This window comes from Diorhabda carinulata, chromosome 3, assembly GCF_026250575.1.
Source record: "Diorhabda carinulata isolate Delta chromosome 3, icDioCari1.1, whole genome shotgun sequence".
Classification (NCBI taxonomy): Eukaryota; Metazoa; Arthropoda; class Insecta; order Coleoptera; family Chrysomelidae; genus Diorhabda; species Diorhabda carinulata.
The window spans coordinates 27,223,809-27,244,431 of NC_079462.1; the positions used below are offsets into that span (position 1 = coordinate 27,223,809).

Consider the following 20,623-nt stretch of genomic DNA (forward strand, 5'->3'; position numbering starts at 1 on the left):
TGTTATTTTGATTAAAAATTGATTCGACTCATCTGTAACACTTAACAATAGATTTTTTAGAAGATCTTCTGGTTCACCAAGTAATGGAAGTGAAACTTCACCACTGGAACAGCACATTCCACCTGTTTCATCTTTCCATTTGAAAGCATCGCAATAGCGACATTTCTTATTCATTGAGCCAATAGCAATCAAAAGATGATTATCATATTAAATTGAAGGATCACATTGAAACCTAGAACCATTAAATACAGACCAATCCGCAGGCTAAAAATTTCGACGGCGCGTGGTCTGCATTTCTGCATTATGAATTGTTGTCTGTTGTCTTCTCATCTCTGTGTGAGCCGAAGATTCTTTATTTCTTGCAATATTTGCTGCACGGGGCTTTTGCTTCCAAGGCATTTTTAAAGAAGAACTGAACAGAGTATGAATTAAAACCAAAGAGTAAAATCTAAAATATTGAGAAGCAAGTAACCACAGAAATGACACCTAATCTAAAAAATTCAAATAGTTCTATACTGCATACATAATGACAGAAAAAAATGACATAAAGAAAAATTCCAAGCAACTGAAACTATCGTCAATTGGATTGGACCGTCGGTAATACCGTGTGCAACGGTATTACAATACTCAGGATTGGAACTTCATTACCGGAATGCTAGATGGCGCTGAAGAAGCTATATTTTGAAATTTTTGACAAAAAATTGTTTTATATCTCGTAAAAATAATTTTTTCATAAAAAGTATCCTATGTTACTTCTAATACCTCCAAAAATATGTGTACAATGTTTCATGATGATCAGTTAAGTAGTTTTTGCGTGAAAGGCCCTTCTAGAAATTGATTTTATAAAAACAAATCACCGCCGTATATAGAAACAAGTAAATAAACGTTTTCCTGATAATTTCCGTATCAGCTCTTCTCTATTTATACAAAAAAAATGATTTCTCGATAATTCGATTCTAGAAAGTGAACATATAAATGGCCTCGAAATTTTATTCATAATATGATATTTTGGTTACTTGATTTAAAGTCTGTTTATAAGCTTCCTAAAAGTAAAAATCAAATGCTTTTGACGAAATAAGATGTATTTAAAATATCCCTTACATTCACATTTATAATATTAGAAAGGATTCATTCGCATAAAAAAATACAATTTGTTATAGTTGCACCTTGGCTATCTTCAGATATAAACAATATATATTACAAAAAATTTAATGGGTCGTGCTTTGTGCAATACTATGTAACCTCGCAAATAAATAGTTAATTCTGAAATTAAAAATTTTCAAAGTCTTATTTTATTATTCTAGAAGTGTATTCGTTAGAATGTCTGGTCTATATTTATCAAAAAGGAGAAAATAAACTGATTGCTTGTTATCTCGGAGTATTTGAAGAATGATTTTCTCAACCGTTACACAAATTGATTAATGAAATTGTAAAGGAATTAAATGAAAGAAGCAGTCATGGGAATTATAAACAAAAAAGGGAAATATCCAGAAAGTTTTACTTCAACTAAAGAATACACAAAGGAAGAGATAATTGAAATGTTGAAATTGGATATACTAATATGATACTACACAGGAGTTATTAATTAAATTGAAAGGCACGATTTACGACGAAAGCTTTCATTATACAGGATGTGAAAATCTTACGATAAACTTCGGCATATGTGTCTATTGACTCCCTCCACGTAAAAATCCGTGACTCTAATTTAAACCATAGAGACACGAACATTTTTAAAGAAAAGGGCCGAATGAAGCTTTATCCGTGTCTCTAATATGAAATCTGACATATATGCCAATCCCAATATATTTTTTTTATTAATTTAGAACGAACTATACAAAAAAATTTATTGATAAATAATTTGATTGTAAGGATAACCTTAGTAAGTCCGTCGAAATTGGATATGAATTATTAGGTTAGGTTAGTTTAATTTCTAAGTTTCTAAGATTAACATTAGACCACGTTTGTTTTCCGTGGAGGGTTGTGATTTTGGATTATGGTAAATATTTCTCACGATTGCATGCCGGCCCTTGGTAATTCTTAACAGTACTTTAATTTTTCCCAGTTAAAGCTTTTTTTGAAGACTTTTTTTCGTATCTCACTTCACCAGTGCGATTGGATCGATCCATCAGTATTTCAAATGCTCATATTTTGAGAGTCCTGCGGCCTCTATAAATTGGTATAATTTCAAACATCTATTATTTTCGTCAATAAGATTTTTTGATATTTTTTTAAAATATCCCATATATAGGAGTTTGTCGTAAAATTGGTACACCCTATATATTTTTTGATGTTGTACAATGACAATATATTGATTGTAGAATATCTCGAAATCAAAAAGTGATAATTAAATTGATACGTTCAATAATTGGAATCCATGTGTGTGAGAAAAGTAACGAGATTGGAAAAACTACTAGCGATCTGGCAACGTTGTATCTGTGCGAAACTAGTTTATTCATATATTTCACAGTATTTCTATTATAAGCTGTGAGTACGTCATAATTCTAACAGTGAAGACGTAATTAAAAATACGATTACAGCACAACATTCATATCTGAAGGATAAAATCGACATACGTATATCTAAGCTTTTAACCAAAAGTTCCCAACTAATTTGTTCCAACCTTTACGTACTTACAGTAAAATGATAATAAATTATCTTATTTCTGTCACCGCCATACATGGAAACTGTATTTGCTAATCCCGGCAAAGCCTGAAACGAGCGAAATAAAGTAAAATGAGGAAATTGGAAGTACCAAATAAAGCACAAGTTAAAGCCATGTTTAAGCCTTAACTCAGACAAAGGAAAATGTAGAGCCTATTAAGCCGGGACCAGGGAATCGCGCTGCCAATTGATGAAATGTAATTCTCCAACAACAATTCGACGAATGCTTTCCTTGGGATTACGCCACCAAATGATGGCTAAATTTTTTTTTCTATTTATTTGTTGATTGAATTTCCGTTTGATGGAGAAGCTGTTTGGTTTTAAAGCTGAAAGCGATCAGTTACAGGAATATCATTTAATTAAAGACAAAGAAAGATTCATTGACAACAATTGAAATACCAGATGCGTTTAAATGTTTTCGGAAATAATTATTGGTGACATATTCAATTATTGTATGGAATGAAATACAGATTTGCAAAGAATTATGATAACATACATAACAAGTGGTTCATTCGTACAAAAATGAGAAGAATCTGTATTGTCGAGACAGACAAGCAGGCAAGACAAAAGTTAGTATTTCGTCGAGATGCATATCACTTTTTTTCTACAGAAATATCATTATTTAGTTATTAGAAATCAGTACATCTCATTTTAGTATGACATTCATAATACAATGCGTTTCATAATTGACCTTGTTATCAAAATCAAGTAAATTCCACAAAAGCGATGTAGTTGCAAAGTTGCCGTAGCTCTTGAACAAAATCAACATGATATGACCGACTAACGCGATAAACGCGATTCAGAACATTCTGCATTGAATATATACCTTTTTATAATGTCAAATTTTTAAAATTATAAAATGAGTAATACAGGCGAGGAAACAAAAATTAAGATGTATAGGTTTTACATTACGGACACCAGCTACAAAAATTACCAGACAAGCATTAAATCATAGAAAACAGACAAAAGACGAACATTAAGAACTAGTCAGGTAGTACTGTAATAGATACACTTGCATGGAAAGAGACTAAAGAAATAGCCAAGAATAGAAGGTAATGGCGACCCCTCATGAAATTGGATGGAACCCACGAAACAGCCATGAAAGGATAGCAACTTCATGGTTTTACCACAGCTGCTGAAATACCGACATGTCCCCTTTACTCCACTAGGAACTATATGACATTGATGATGTATATTGGCGAAAGTGAAGATAATATAGAATTCCACCAGATGCGACTTCTTCCTGTCACCTTTTCCGAGGTCTTCAAATTTGCCTGGACCAATCAATTGGATCCAAGTCTATTACTTGGAATTTTCAGTTTATACAAGTCTGTAGTTCCTTTTATTTTTGAGTATTCTGTTCTCTTTCTGTTTCTCTTTGAATATTCTCGTTTTTACTATATTGACTGCTAGTCCTTCTAGTCGTATTAATTTTCTTGGTACTCTGAACTTGTTCAAGATAACATATATTTTTTTCAACAGAGGCATAGGCCTGCGTAAAATTATTTAGGTTTCTTTGTGCCTCTCTCACCAAATGTAAAAGGTTAAATAGAGAGGACTTACGGGGAGATGAACTGATCCAATTTCCACTTCCAGTCCTACCAGTTTGAACAGACAAGCTGTAGACATTCCAAACCACACATTGTTCATATGCAGCAAATGAAGCCTATAGCGAGGAGTATTGAGAGACAAAATCGGAGAATTTTCTCCCGAGAATATTACAGAGCTTATGACTTAAATAAGTACTGTTTGTCGGAAGAAAAAACGAAAGGATGAGATCGCTGAGCCAACCATGTAGAATGAGAGTAGTATACTTTGAAGTTCTTGGCGCGCAATACGGAAGGTGACGACTGAATAATGGTCAAATCACGTACGATTGGAGGCAAATGTAGTACACCAACGTGAAATATTTCAAGAAATCACAAAACCATAAGGATTCATTTTGTACATGAGTCCTAATCACTTGATCCTTTGGGTTCTGACTACTTAGAAATATTAGATTCCTTATGTATTTCTTTTAGCTCAGTATTAGTTCTTCTCTATGAATCGTTGTTACTTACACCCACAGAGTATAATCGTATCCTTGCTGCTTTGGATATAATTTTGTTCTCAGAATATTATACATGGACCCCATTGTTCTACAACTCTTTGCTATTCCATTTTTTAGCTCTTTCGTCACATCATGTCACATCTTATCAGCTCTCCTATATAGTCAAAGAGAACTCAACTTTTTTACATACTTGTGTTATTATCGTTTTTTATTTGGAAATAAGGAAGAAAAATATCTGTTGTAGTGTAGTACAATTTCAAATGACTTTTTGTCTAAAACTTGTTCGTTTTAGTGATAATTGCAGAAAAGTCAATTAATATTATACTCCAGCTAAAAATACTTCAGAATTGAAACTTTCACATTTTCTCCTTGTATGTTGACTGTGTTGTGTCAGGTGAGCCATTAAACCTGATATCCTTGACCATATATGGTCTTTTTCTCCCAAATAATGTATCCTGTTTCACTCTATGTAACGCGTTCACATTGTCTATAGTCAAAGTATATTTTTAAGCTGTACAGCGTTTCCAATCATAGAATGAATTGTTTCTAATTACAAATACGTTTAAATGAGTTACCGTACGTAAAAATACGGTAATTTTAACCCTCAGTATTTCATCTGAATTAAAATTAAGCGTCTTTGTTATCACATTTTTAGATATCTGGAAGTATTTTCTTGATATGTTGAAAACGAACATTTCAAAATTATAAGCGCATAGCATCTGGTAACAAAGCTCAGTATTAGTTGAATACTTCCTAGTTCATATGTTTGTTAGCTTGCTAATGAACAGATTTCTGCAGACTTCCATAGGGATTTCCTCAAGACCAAAAGATATGGTCACAACATCTATGTATTCAGTAACAATGAAATTCCATAATGTTACTCCATTCTGTTTTTTATCCATTGTTCGTGTCTGTCGATCATAACAAGCTTCTAAATGTGATAGTTACTTCCAAAAGCTATTGGTGATTGGACAAAGATTCTTAATCTGAAACTGGAAAGAAGACTAGGAGATTACAGCTAAATTTCATTTTCCATATTTATTGTTAATCTCACAAAAAATTACTGTTTACTCTCAAATAGATGTGAAATAATGGTAAAAACTATATGGATGATACTTCTACACAGAGTATGTATAACAAAAATTTCTGATTTTGAACTTTAGTGAGATAAACTCATTGATGGTTTTTGATTTTTATGTGAAAATTATCATCTTAGAGTATCTGTATTTAGCTTAGTGTATGTTTTCCTAGAAGGAAACTTCCTAATTAAGTATTATATCTATTTTGCAGATTAGGTTATGCAAGGACAAAAAAAAAAGAATCGTTCCCTGTGGTATAGTAAAAATATACTGAATACTCTAATTTCTCGTCCCAATACAGTAAATTCATTCAAGTCCTGAAGTACTGAAGCTTTATTGAGCTCTTTATCATATTTTTTCAGAAATAATCGTTTTCTCTATTTATATTTCTTTCTTCATTGTGTTACTTGTCTATCACTAATAGTTGACATCCAAACTTGTCATGGACATTCAAGTAACGTTTTGCCCCCTTCACCATTTTTTTCAAAAAATATATCAACAACAGTTTATTTAGGGTTTCGTTCTTTGAGAAATTATTCATGAATGTCAATATCTATTTTATAAGAGGCATTTTTTCCAGTCAGTGTTATATCTACAGAGAATTTATGAACACCTGTAGACAATAATGGAAACAGTTAGGACTAAGAGGGTATATTTGTGCAAATATTGTTACTGATGATACCCATAGATGCCAAAAACACTGTCTGTTAATTAAATTGGAATAATCTGATTGAAACTCTGGAAATCAAAGGGATAACTATTGAGCCAACAATTCATTGGAATTATATAGAGAGGAAGCAGTGAGTTGTAGCATAAGGGGTCGAACCGTCGGTCGTTCTTAACTTTCCATGGAAAGTTACTCTAATAATTTGGTTTCGCCAAATTCGCAATCGGTTTAACTTCGCCTAGCTGGATATCGAATAAATGTATATATATAACGAGTTGAGATATGGCCATATTCAGATTATATACAGATAAATTACAAACTTCCATTTAATGCTGTATATAGTATGTTAAATTGTTTAGGCAAAATAAATTAAAATAATATTTTTTAAAACTATAATGAACCAAGCTGGAGGAATCTGATCTACATTGCACGCAAGTAAAGAAGAGCAGCTTGCTTCTTTGAGGTTTACTCAGACAAGTGTAAATAGCAAAATTTTGTATTGTTGTTTTTCCATCATTTCCATGCAGCTGACGGAGCTGCAGCGAGCTTTCGCTATTAAGTATAGTTATTGATGTTTATAAATTAGAGCGGGTTTAAATATTATAAGAAAACATAACAAAACGTATGTTTTTTTATTAAAAAAAATTTAAAATACCATTAATATTATGTAGATAAGAGTTTCGACGTTTTTATACTTTTTTTATAAACTCTTTCATATTTATTCCGTAGATTTTCAGAATTATTGAGTAGAAAACTATTCCGGGCGCTAACAGCACCTAAGAAAATACTACATTTGACCCACAGAAGACCCACAGAAGACCCACTATCAACAATACTGTATTATCTACGCAGATGATGGGGTACTTATAAATAGAATAATTTGGAGAGAGAGCAACAGAATAAATATAAATAAACAAGAAACCAAATATATGGAGATGGGAAGGGATATGAATAACTTCAACTAATAAGAAACTAATGAAAATGACAACAAAGCAAATCTGAGAGTATGATTTGATATAGTTTAGTGACAGTGATAAAGAAAACGAGAGAAATCAACAACAAACTGGCGAGACGGAACAAAATATGTGGAGCCCTAGGAGGACTATTGAGATCAACAAATATTTTAAGAGTCACCAACTTACACAGTTACAATTATACAACCAACAGTGCTTTAAGGCAAAGAATTTAGGTAGTAAATTTGACGCCATTTTCCGGCTCTGAATATTTATGAAATTACTAATTCATTTGGGCCGACGCCAAATCAGACTTTGATTCTGAAACAGCTTCTCCAGAAGGAAATACTGGCAATTCTAATAAGGACTAAGGTACCAAATAAATAAATTAGTTTATTGCTATCAGTCGTTGATAAGCAATAATATGACAACTGTACCAAAATCCTTCGCATTTAATATTTCGATATCAAATATAGTAGTAGTAACATCAACAATATTCTGAGGGCTGTTCTGTGTTCAACTATATTTAAAGTATTTGCTGGAATGGTTTGTCAAACCTTCGAGGAATGGATGATTAACACAATTCATCATCAGTTCCTCTTGTAACAGCTGGAGAGTCCACATTATATACTGTGCTCGCTTTTTTCCTCACTTGATTTTAACAATATTTCTGTACTCTAGGTTCGCCTACTTCTGAATTTGTCCAGTTTTTATTATAGATTTATTCGTGTCATGTTCTCGTATACTGCTCTATCTCGCTTTATATGTCGTTCACTGACTTGAACTAATTGATGCGTCGTTTTTATTTGTATCGTAACATAGTGCATGCAAAAGGTATTCTAATTGACAAAACATAAATTTTTGTAACTGTGAAAAGTAGAAGAAGAAAAACATTGTCAGTATACGTTTTCTATCAATGAATAAAAAATTTGCTGTATTTGTATGTGTGTGTTATAGTGAACAATGCCAACAAGCCCCCATTGGGTCATCTAATGAATGAAACAACAAACATGTGAAACAAAAGCAGAATGAATAGACAAAAAATATAATAAAAATATGCTTTAAAGACTTTCATAATAGCTGATAATAACGTGAACAATTACATTTGAAATTGAAATCCTCTTCGTTTTTTATTGAGTACGAACCATATTTATTGAATATTTCATTCTTTCAAAAATTCTGGGTGGTGATATGGACAAAGATACGTTATCGTCATTGCAAATGATTTATTGTCCAATAATTCTCATTCATTCAATCGCGTTCAATTTTCAAGTGGATTATCTTTTGCAATGCAGTCTCTTCGCGGCCGAGATTTCAGAACATTTCACACAGGATATTATATGTGGCATATAATTACGTAGTCAAACCATCCAGCTAAATACAAACCCACACACACCCACAGAATTTATATTGATTTACTTCTTTTAACCTTTCACTTTATCTTCAACAATAAGAAATCTAACAACCGGCGAGCTTAATTCGTCGTTCTGGAGAGGTTCCTAACGCCACATTTCAGTTCTAATTTTCATAAAAAAATACCTTATGTCGGATCAGTTTGTTGCTTATAGAACTTGTGGATCTTCTGAGTATAAGTATCTCATCTCTACCTTACTAAAAGGAATATAGAATTATAGCTGAAATAATATCACAAATTTTTCTGTGTACAAGAATTACGTCGGTAATGATAACAATTTTTCTCAATATCAAACGCTTTATATAAATTTCTTGGTAAATTTGGATAAAGTAATGAAGCGAAAGCAAACAGGATTTGTTTTGTGTATTCTGTTTTCACGAGCTGAATATTTCTTTATATTAAGCTAACGCATTTACTTTAAAGAAAAGTATATTTCGACGTCAGAAAAATGAAATCATTTAGGCCTTTATTTCGATCGGGGTCCGAAGAATATACTACGAAATTGGGAACGGAAATTTGGGGCCATCCTCCTGTATCTTATTGCGCCAAAATCTCTTGGCACTGACTTTTTTAAAATCAGTTTCATATGTTAACGTTGCATAACTTCAGCGATTTCAACTTCTTTTTAATATTTCTTTCACTGTTCATTTATTTTCCAAATAGTTCCTACTTTCCTATTGGCAACCATTTTATCTACGTGTTCGTACCACATTAAACGTTGATTTTCTGAGTCACACAGTGAATTAGTGTAGATAAAGTCCCGTACCTGAAAAGTTTTAGAGTAGTTTTAATTTTTTTGCAATCCGTATTTTTTACAATGCTGGATTCGAAACAAAACTCAATTGCAGGTTGAAAAGTAAACTGTTTCTACAAAAAAGCAAAATTTTTTATAGCATAACTATATTTCATTTGGAGAAGTTTATTTGTTTTAAAGTACTAAAACAAAAAACAGATAACGATCGGCTAGGGTGACGAAATTTTGCAGGCGAGGATACCCTACTTCTCGCCCTTATTGCGTAATACACTATTTTAATGTGTAGTATAATCTAAGTTAATATTTTGTTGACTTGTATAAGAAAATATGATTATTCTGCTGAATGTTCTTGATTTTAGGTCTCCTCTGTTTAAAAATTATTTTTTAATAACTGACAATTTGTATATTTATATTAATCAATAGATCACCTCAACATTATCAAAATAGGAATAAAGTCAAAATAGAAATTTATAGTTTTATTAGAATTTACAAAATAGAGCTATAAATTTCACTTAAATTATTCAGGTCTTTTTATCATTTATAGCTTTTTCGTTCTTATGAATGTGAACCATTTTTAAAAATTCTCTTTCGTGTATTAGATTCCGTTCCAAGAATTTTTGAATCTTTATAATTGAATTTGAGTTATTCTGATATTTCATGGTTCGTTAAAGGAGTTTAATTTTTTTTCGTATTGGCGATCTTTTAGTCTATTTTCTAAATACTGAGATGTCTGCCCTATATAGACAGCATCACAATTAGTAGGTACTAGGCACTTGGTGTTTTGATGTTTTAGATTTTAATTTAGTGTAATATTTGGATAACGTATTGTTTTCATTATGACTTATACTAAATCATATTTATTGAAATAATTCGATAGTTGTTGGGAAAGTTTTTGTACATATTGCAAGGAAAAATGTTTTATGTTTTGAAGTTTCGTTTCTGTTTTGCCTTTAAATAGATTGTAGTATTCGTTTATCCTTTTGTTATTTGTTATGTTATTTATCATTTTTTCCGGATAATTATTTGCTTCCAATGCAGTTTTTCTTTTTAAATAGCTAAGCTTCTAAATTCTGGATCTGATAGTCGGATAGATCTACCATTCTGTTCTTATGTTATTGTTAATTTTATAAAATGTGACATCAAGAAAATTGATTTTATTATTTTGTTCGATTTCGATTGTGAATTGAAGTTTTGTATGATAAGAATTTATTTTTTTATTTATGTTTTCAATTTGATTCTTTGGTACGGCAGTAACTAATCATCTACATATTGGAAAAAGAATGGAATATTTATATCAAATTTGCTTAGAACACTTTCCTCAAGATCTTCAATTACTAATTGTGCTATTACATTTAAAATAGAAGCTCCCATAGCACAACCATCAATTTGTTTGTATATTTCATTTTAATATTTGTAGTATGTTGTTGTAAGCGTGAGTTGTATAGCTTTAATAAATTCGTTTTGAGGTATTTCTGTATATTCCTCAATTTTGTCCCATTTTTTTATTAATACATTTTTCACAATGGAAGTAGGAATATTTGTATATGAAGAAACTATACCTAACGAAATAAATACATATTCATTAGGAATTTTGACACTTTTAATTTTTTCTTTGAAATACCATGTGTTTTTGATACAGTATTTGTTTTGGGATAAAATTTTTTTAAAAATATTTTTCAAATAATTAGATAATGGGGTGAGAGAACTTTGAATACTTAAAACAATCGGTCGAAAAGGGATTTTATTTGGGATTATATGTAATAAAACGGTTGTTGTGATACCATTTATTTTTCTCAGTGTTTCAAATTTATCATCCTTTCGAAATATTCCAAATTATTATTCTTTATAAAGATAGGCAGTTAGGTAAATAAATTATTATTGAGAATTTTTCTAGAAGTAGTTAACTATGTAAACTTGAACGCTTCATTTGATAGACAGTGACAAGTAAGATGGCGAAAACCATTTTTATCTTGTTTTTCTTCGTTCCGGTGGAATAATGTTGGTTGTAGAGGAAATTAATCAACTTGGAGAAAAGCCGCTTTTACTGAATGTATTAGGATACAGCTCATTTCCTCGGTACATGAATTCTTTTCACGAGAAAAGTCTCTAATGATCCGGAGTTTATATCTTGAAATATACATTTATTATCAAACTTGCTTCCACAAATCATTTTAATGTGACGCGGTATTGGATATTTCGAAATACAAAATATCTTTTCAATGAATCCGAATATGTCACACACATATCCGTACAGTAAATTGTTGGCAACAGTGTGTAGAGCAATGTAGAACATTGCTGAACATTCTTCTTCATTTTATAGTAAGAGGATTTCCTGAAAAGTTCCCTCCCCCAACCTGAAGATACCATCACTTATCAATATAAGTTCTGTGGCTCTGTCTGTGTGACTATCATTAACGAACGTGGATGGCCAAAACCTGTTACATTGCGATGTCTAAAAAGTTGAGGAATTATGAAGCGTAAGCTCTCCATGAGTTGAGTCCAGCGTTTGCTTACTTTCGCATTAGCATGAACATTTCTCAGACCTCTCTGACGCAGTTTTTTTGATTCATATCTGTAGTTGAAACCTGTATCCACAACTACTCTCCTGAAATGGAAAAATAGTCAAGGTAAAAAGGCAAAGACGCTTTGATTGACAGGCGAAGTCAAGGCGAGCAGAAAATGACAGAATAGTATTTCGTATCATTACTCCATAAGGTAGAAGAAGACATTGCAAAAGCGACTACATTTGAACGTATCTGTCGTCGCCTAAAATTCACCTTTGTACCCACCGTATTCACCAGATCTGGCCCAGGAGATATTTTCATCTAACAAGGATGTTATTGGCTCGGTTTAAAGTTTTTTTGACCGTTAAATATTTTATGAATTACATTAACTATGATTTAATATTTCATTGATGTTGCCTCGCGGTTTCTAACAAAAAGAGCTGCTCACTTAGATCGTTAAATTGTCGCGGGATCTTATTTGACTGAATTTTTCACTCACTTTTTTTATTATAGATTTTTCTTAATTTTTGATACAGATATAAAGGCAATTATTGAAAAAGAATGTAACAGAGAATTTCCAAAAAAATCTGTTCAGATACAAATGTATATAAAAGACGATAACAAAATGCTATGCTCCAATTCATCCAGGCTTCGAACTTAAAAATAACGATGTTCTATAAAACATCACGGTGACACGGAGAGTGAACGAACAAGCAGAGTGTTGATTGTGTTTGAGAAGAGTTCGTTTATTGAAAAAAGTAATCAACCGTATTTTTAAATCCTGTTCCATACCGTTCCAACGATTTTAGAATAGTCGATGAAAATTGCATTCATCTGAAATGGAATGTGGATTGACAAATTATCGACATTCTATCATCCATAACTAGATTTTTCCTGAGAATTGAATCGTTCCATTTTTACTGATTGATAATTAAGCGTACTACTTCTGTTATTTTATTTTCAATCGAGTGTATTTCTAATATCTACTATCTAACATTATGGTGTAGTGAAACTTTTCATATATTTCTTGAGAATAAATGATCTTTCATGTGTATTTCAATTGATGTCATATTTTTAATAGTTAATATTTTGTCATTTCGAATAATGAAGTGTGAACAGCCTGAACAGCCTGAAAGAGAATAGGATCGAGTGGACTCATGCAAAGTCATGCACTTGACCGGAAAAGTTGGTTAATTTAAACCACTACACCGCAAAGCAGATGAGGGTTTCGATGAAGTGTCTTCATCCAAATGTAACCTAACATTGACAATGTGACGCCCTCACGATATCTCATTTATGTTGTAATTCTAGGTCGTCTTTATTTGTTGAATTTTCTCTATTGATTTCTATACTGTGGATCAAATTGTTATCATCACTTTATTCTATTTTAGAGATAAAATATATGAAGTACAATGGAGACGATTTAGACATATGCCAGACACCTGATAACAGAATACGAAAAAAACACGTTCGAATTCATGATATCAGATAAGAATTAGAGGAAGACCAAGAAAAACATACATTGATAATGAGAATGAGGCAGCGGAGACAAAGGAAATGAAATGGGAAAGAATAAAAGATCAAACGGAAATCATGAAAAAAAAAGCATGTAATAAAATATATCTTAGCCGGAAATTGAAAATATGGACAGATACAGGAGATTTCCTCGTTAAACAATGATTTTATTGGAATCATATATTGAAATATAATGGAATTCAGATTTTTTTGAGGTTAGATATACTTTCGAAGTTTGATCTGATATTCTATGGAATGCATATTTCTCATAATTATTCTACTTTCGTTTGTAAGCAACTTTGTTTGAATTAAAAACTAACTTTCTTCCAAAATATACGTACAAAATAACCTTGAACCTTTATTAGAGAAATATTATATTAGTAGTGTTCAGTATGTTCTCAACTCTGTTTAGAAACCATGTATCTAATCTCGAATATTGGTATGCACTGAGATTGAATTTCCAATACAATCAGTAGAATACAATATTATATCAACCTGCCCTTTTGAACATAATCTAATTACGATTATTGTGTTAATTCTATATGCAAACAAGCCCTTGGCATTCAAAATATTTATGACTCAATAACCAAAATCGATATTCATCATAACACTCTCTACCTGTCCGAAAATTTTGAGACACAAGGCCTTTTCCTATGATTATTATTATTATTATTTTCTTGTCAAAGCATTTTGTAGAAAATCGTGTTTTTTATGAGAAACACAAAACAAAATCGAATCAATATGAAACTACTTCATAAAAAATTTGGTACACATCAAATTTAAATCAAGTTCTGGATGTCAATAGACAAATCAGAACATTATATTTTGGAAAATCAGGTTCAGTAATTCAGCTACATTTTCTAGAGTTACATGCGCCGGTGTTAGTGAACAAAAGCTTCACGTAAATTGTGTCTAGCTTTATTTATATCGCTTCTCCACTAAATTCTTCGGTTAGGTCCTCTTGCCTGAGTAGTTCCAATTTTTTTACCAGAAAACACGCATGTCACGATTGAGTTGCTCCTATCCAATTAATAATACTTCAGATGATCCAGGGAACACTTCAATCCGCTTTTTCTACCGGCAACTGTCTTCTGTTTATATCGGCTACAGCACTGGTGGTAGATGTATCTCAGGTTTGGCTTGAACTTCTAGGTGTCGATATCTGTTAGAAAGTCTGGCTGGAAAACCAGTGCAATGGTCTTCTTGAATCTGCAAGTACTATTGGTCCTTCCGCTACTTCGTAAGAAGCAACTGGTGTATTCAAAAAGGAACATGAACAATTACTCAGGTCCTTCGGAATAGCAATTACCTTCCTCCATTCATCAAAACATTTCTTTCAGGATTTATCATTATTATCATTATTATTGAAAGTTGAGTGTGGAATGAGTTAATGAAATTCAAGAGAACTTATTCCCTCTACACCTTCATTACTGTAAGCCTGTTTGTTTCCAAGTATCCTCTAGAATTCCCCCGCTTTCTCAATTTTACAACTATAATAAACCTGAATTATTTCGATCTTCCACCTGGCACCTTGATTTTATATATTCCTTATTTCTTATTATTACATTTTTATCGTTTCCTTTTTGAAGACTCAAAAAGCATTAAATCAGATTGAGACCAAAGAATAGTGACTTTGAAACAAAATTAGGATCCAATAGTTACCCATTAAACTGATTTGGCTATGTATGATTTTTGATTATTCATTAATCTAATAAAATATACTTGGTCGACATTTCACAAGGGGAGGATGCGACAGATGAAGCCAGTTATCAATTTTTTGAAATCTAGCCAACGGTTCAATATTTCAGATTTAAAATTGCATTGATGTCGGTGGTGATTTTCTTTAAATATAGATAATATCATTTTCCTAAAATGTTTTCGTACCTTGAAATGTATAAATGACGAACCAAATCAAACAATTTGATTCCAAACCCTAGAGCTGGTATCGAAAACACATTTATTGATGTTCCTACCTTGAAAATGTCCGATTTATTTCCGGTTTTTATGAACAAAATCTTGTCTTGACTGTAGATATAAAAAATGTCCTTGAAAACTCTAGACGGGAATTTTCAAATCATTTTCAGTAATTCCTTTTCTCCACTTTGACTTGATTTTTTGTGTTGAAGTTATAAAACCAGATATCATCTGATATACCCAAACACAAGTTTATTGCTATACCAGTACGTAAAAGATGACTAAATTGCCTCATGAAAATATGTTGTTCATCCTCATTTTCTTGTAACAAATGTATTCGTTCAACATTCTGTCAGCGTGACATTTTAATGGTAATTTAAAGCAGAGAAATTCTCATAAATTAACCATCAAACATAAAACTGTACTGGTGAACTTCCAAATTAGTTACGAGTAAATAAATTATGGAAAACACTTTGAAAGTTACTCCAATTCTGGAGTTCCAAGTCACTTAATCCTGACTCGGTTCGGCGAACGAATACTTCCTTTAACTAGAGATAAAGTTGGCAGATAAAGTTGGTAACTTCACTTCACAAAACTGTTTATATCTAATAGCCAGCCGGGCCAGTCGATGTGCCGTTGTTACAGAAGTTGTTTGAAAAATTGCCTGCATGTGTTCGTGGCTGATTCACAGATCGGCGCTAATGGATGCTGGGCTTCTCGAAGCTAATTTACATTTAAAATGGAAGTTATACCAGTCTAGAGGAATTAAGGACTACGTGTGAAAGTTGGTGTGAAGAGAGCTGGTGGCAATTTGTAAAATTTATTCTCTTTAATACATAATTTGCTTAATATCTGTTTAATTACGTTTGTTTCTTACATAATCAGCATTGCTTATTATTAACTTTGAAAATATATAAATTTACTACGAAATTGATGCCTATCCTATATAAAATATATAAATTTATTAATTTGGTACGAGGTTGAAGAGTTATCGTGAGCTGCAACTACACATAATGTTTGATTGATTTTATTGTAAATAACGACTAATTAAATGAAAAAATAACATTTGACGATCATGCTTGAGTGATTCTGTAAGTTTAGGTTCGGAAAATTATAATTATTCGTTCGGAAATAAGAGGACGTTTGAATGTTGATGATCACAAAATAAATTTATTCAGAAAATATTTTTTTACATAACTGTTGTTATCGCTTTAATTTACACTTCCTGTGGGATCTTCATATTTCTGGAACGTAAATACAAGGAAAACAGAGCACAAAAAGCAACAGAAGTGACGAGTAACAGAACATATTATCATATGGTTAAATATGTCTTCTCAATTACTTCGACTTTGACGCATAACTGCAATATACGAGGTCTGGCTATTAGATAACGAGACTGGTTACGAAAAAGGGTTTTATTATAAAAAATATTCTACATGCTCGCCTTTAATATACTCCCCTCCCCTCGCCACACAACTTTCCATACGTTTTTTCTATTGATCGAAGCAGTGCTGGAAGTCTTCTTTGGTATGTACCTTTAGAAACTCTGCCGTTTTGTGCTTTACCGCTTCAATCGTCTCAAATCGGGTCCCTTTCAAGGCAGATCTTTTTCTAGCCTTTCTAACCTGTCAAGGAAATCTTAGCAGATCCGTTGACGCAAGAGCTTTTGGTTAGGAGTCAGATTATTTGGCACCGACTTCGCACAAACTTTTGTCATGTGTAATTCCTCGTTTAAATTTTTTTAACCGTTTCTTTATCGGCAATCATCCGGATGCACATTCGACGATTTGGCATTAAAACACAATCAAACATTACTAATCAAACTGCATGTTTGATTGTGTTTTAATACCCTGAAAATATTTTCAATAATTACAATTTATGATAATTTTCCTCGGAATGCCTATGGCGAACGATTTTCCTGGCATGTATATTGATTTAAAAAGTTACAAATCTCCTAAACCATAAATTTTATCGCGGTAAACAAAGAGTACCTTTTTGTTGCTATTATAGATTGGGGGATACATGAGAAAATTTTTTGTCGGAGCATTATTTTCACGTCATATATCCATTCCCGAATTTATTGCATTAAGTCCCGGAATACCCTGTATTCCTTCTCTATTCTCAAGATCTGTCACTACCGGTTAGCGACTCTACCTGTATTGTACTTATTATATGATAATCGACTTCCACCTTCCCTCCGCTAAATACGTATATTGTTTTAATATTATATAGATGCAAACTTTATTTCCGATTCATATACATTGTTACCAAAAGTCATTTCCCCTCATTGGATTATTTTAAGAGAATGCACTTCATAACTTGCCTCACTATCTTATTATTATTTTATCGGTGATTGCAACGATATCGGATTATTTCTCATCAGATATTTGTTCAAGGACTTTTCACCCTAATCCTATCTTCCCCTTTCTCGTAAACAAAGAAGTCATAAACTTTCTAATTATATTTCTTCCATTATTTCTCTATTGTTTATACTTAGGATTATATTCACTATTTTCCATATCCACCAAACGTCACGGATCGGATTGAAAAAGTAATCACAAAATCAAAACTCGGCAATTGTTCCAAAAGATGTGAAAATATTTGTTTTCGTGAATGGATGGTTCTGATTTTAGGTCGTCTCTCTTGATGAATAATATATTTTTTGATAGACAATCTTTGAAACGTTTGGACCTACTTCTGCATAGAATATAATAATAGTTGATAATGTCTACAATTATGTTAATCAATTTAGAACACTTCTGTCAGTTTTCACTGTCAAATCAAATATTCTTGAGTGGATAAATTTGAATTTAGTTTTCAGTAAACAACACAATTTGGTTACTTGGAAAACATTGGAATCCCTGATCCGCTCGAGATATTTTGGCTACAATTTTCGAAGGGAATCAATACGAAGTGTTTTAGAATGCGCATTTAAGTTGTATGTATTCGCATACTTATTACCTGATATTATAGTTTGGATAGGAGATTAATTCATTGAACAGTCATTCTCTTTGTACTATAACCAGAATGATTCTGTTTAATAAAACAGAATCATTAAGTATGAATTTATATCTAACAATTTAGAATACTTCAACAAACATTCAAAGTGTGTTGAATAAATTTGTGGCATTAAAAGTTGATACCCTGGTGATAACCATCCATTTTATTAAGGTCTCTTTTACTTGTGCTGGATATTTCAAAATAAATATTCTGTGAAGTCAAAAAATGATAGCATTAAAATTTATGACGCCCTAGTTGAATTCAGACAGTTCTAGTTATGACATAACTTCTGAGCAAACAAAGTTTCTAGAGACCTGTTTATGGACTAATCGTTTGTGTCAAGTGTCTGAATTTTGAGGTCAACGGACTCCGTTGGGAAAACTTTTAACGACTCTACTCTGAAAGTTACCAACGCCAACAGTTTGAGATGACGTATGAGAGATGAATTATGTGCGTCTATAAATTATCATTAACACAAACAAGTGAACATTATTCAGATGATGTTTCATCACAATCAAGAAGGTAATTAAAGTTATGGTAAGAGATGAATTGCTTCTTATATTTTGTGAAATCAACAACGAAGATTTAACAGATGTATTCCTAACAGTTAGTGAATTGTAATTATCAATATACGAAGGTTGTCAGAGAAGTTTATGACTTCTTTTAGCATTTTTGAACGTTTATTGAGCAAAGTTCCAAGGTTCTAGAGCCAGGATGATCGTCTTCATCCTAGACCTATTCTTCCCAATATTTTGCCTTGGAGCTATGCATATCTGGATTCATTTCGCAGTAAGTGGCCGAGGAACTGTAAATTGGTAGCTTTTATGCTTATCATGATTTGTCATTATTTTTTCATTCTTCCAAGGACATCTTCATTTGTAACCTGGGCGGTCCAGGAAATCTTGAGTATAAGTCTATACAGTTTCAAACGCTTCTAATTTTTTGCACATATACTCGTTCCAGGTCCAGAACCCAAATCGCAAAAATAGGACAAAAAAACGTAAAAAAAATTAGTTGCCTCCAATTTATTTCTAAATAACTGAGAATCTAATTAACATACAAGACACAGGAAAAACTTTTATCGTGAATATATTTAGAGAGCAGAATATTGCATACAGTAATTTATGGAACAATCAGTGAATGTGATGAAGGAATACAATGTTTAAACCTTCCAAAAACTGGGCAGTCTAAAACTTCGAGTAATACCCAGTCAAATAGATTGGTGGAATGTACAAAAGACAAATTAGGAACAACAACCCGAAGGTTCACTCACCGATTTCGGGTTTACCACATGACCATCAGTCGAGAGCTAAAGAGAAAGGGTGTTCAACATTGGAAGAGGAATAAATGTCAAAAATATACTAAAGATCAGTTGCGCAGGATTCCGTGCATTTAAGAAAAAGTTACTTCACATGTAATAATCGATGTTGATAAATATAACATAAATTGTTCCAAGGACGTGAAATATAATTCCGAGGAGAAATTTGAAGATGAAGTATTGGTCTGGTGTGCCATGTCGAGCTTGTTAGAAGTGAGGAGTGAGGCGTTGGATACACATATTTATACAAGGAGATTTATTCCAAAAATTGTTTAAAGACTGAAGACATATCATTTGAACCGGAAGAAGATAAAACCCCAAATGTTCCCCAGGCTTGCCTTATTGTAGAGTTTTGGACGATATTGAGTAGAAAGAAAAAAATTCGCGAAATTAACAATCACACCGTCCAGCATATGACTCAACGTTGTAAGCAAATATTACTAGCAATTGAAAGAAATGACCTTTTAACTATAATTTAATTTTTGTTTTATATTAAATATATGTGCTGGATAAATGATTATTTCGTTATTTCAAAATTTCACTCACTACAAATTTTTTCCGAAAACTTTTGTCAGATATATTGAGATTGATATATGAGATTCTGATTTTTGAAGAAGGCACTTAACGGAATCGGATTTGTTGAGACGATTCATAACTGTACATGAAACTTGAATTCAACATACACTCTTAGAAAAAAAGTCGAGAAGAGCCTGCTTTTGGTTAGGTGGGATTTTGCCGATGTTACATACGCAATTTATGAAAATTGTCTCTTAATTTCCAAAATATGTCAGCAG

The 20,623-nt window shown here is 32.1% G+C and overlaps 1 protein-coding gene across 1 annotated transcript in view; it reads right to left on the minus strand.

Annotated features, from left to right (window-relative positions):
- Nucleotides 1–20,623, minus strand: part of LOC130891112 (out at first protein) — a 230,257-nt gene that overhangs the window by 38,701 nt on the left and 170,933 nt on the right. The window lies entirely within an intron of this gene.